Consider the following 1,364-nt stretch of genomic DNA (forward strand, 5'->3'; position numbering starts at 1 on the left):
GCAAAAGACTTTTAGATCATTAGATTGTGCATTCATTATACTATTGATTATAATATGTTCGATTTTACATTCCTGACAATTATTACAAAATGCTAGGAGCTACCGTATAGAGAACCCCCTTCCGGTTATCGACAAATTTATATTCGGGCCCTACCATACCAACAGTTTCGTACGCTCCATCGTAGTCCATGCGCCACCGCTACTAATTTTGCTGTTGAACACTTTACATTGGTCCTGCTCATCTCCCCTATAATCTCTGGTCTAATGTCTGTCCAAAAAGGTAACTTGTGTTTAGAAGTTACCTAGAAGTTAACTAAAAGTTATCGTATGACTGCAAAATACCTTTTGGACGGACATTAGTCTGCCTTTTTGGTATACTTTCAGATATCTTTCGCAAGGTTTGCTACTTGGGCAAAAAGGCAGACTAATGTTCGTCCAAAAGGTATCTTGCAGTCATACGATAACTTTTAGTTAACTTCTAGGTAACTTCTAGACACAAGTTACCTTTTTGGACAGACATTAGACAGCCTTTTTGGTATACTTGCAGATACCCTCCAGAACTGTGCTGCTTGGGTTCACTTGTTTCCTCCCCACGCTGAAGCATGAACTGAAATTACAAAGGCACGAACCCACCCATTCATTTCTGGCCTATACTCCGTGCAACACTGCTTTCCGTAACCAATTTCAACTCGGTTACGAACTTTAGTTGACGAGTGTATACGGTTGTGGAAGTACGAATGGGCCCCCCCGCCGGACGTCATAAAGCAATTGCAGTAAAAGGTTTATGAGGGTTCGCAGGCAGAACCCTTTGCCAATGATACTTCTTTTTTATCTCCCCTCATAATCACCCACTGAAATGTAGTATATACTGGAAAGGGCACTGCCATGCTAGGCCCGTAAGCGGAAAACGAGGTAGATTTTCAAGGATACCTGTCTCACTCTAGCAGGCGTTGCGCATGTGTAGAACGAGCATGTACATGCGAGTTAAAAAGCTTATGTACTCTGAGTGGTGCACACTCAATTGTTGCTATTTACGTCTTGGCGATAATTGTCCCATTGTGAGAATAAAAAAATATCCTCTAATCCACGAACAGCTATTTCGTAGAAAATTAGAGGAAAAATCGTGTATTTTGATATTGTCTTCATTGGATTTCTCTTGTATTCTTCATGCATTAAAAAAATTCACAATTACAATGTTCTTATTTTTTATTGCAGTATTGGGACAACTTGATATAAACAGATTCCAATTCAACTCCTCGACACACGAGGCATTTTCCTGAACTTGAGAGTCCCTGGAATTCCCTCAAAATAAAACCTATATCATTCAATTTATACTTTCTGTTTCAGGAATTATATTGGACATA

This window comes from Diachasma alloeum, unplaced genomic scaffold, assembly GCF_001412515.2.
Source record: "Diachasma alloeum isolate Michigan unplaced genomic scaffold, Dall2.0 Dall_scaffold_01335, whole genome shotgun sequence".
Taxonomy (NCBI): domain Eukaryota; kingdom Metazoa; phylum Arthropoda; class Insecta; order Hymenoptera; family Braconidae; genus Diachasma; species Diachasma alloeum.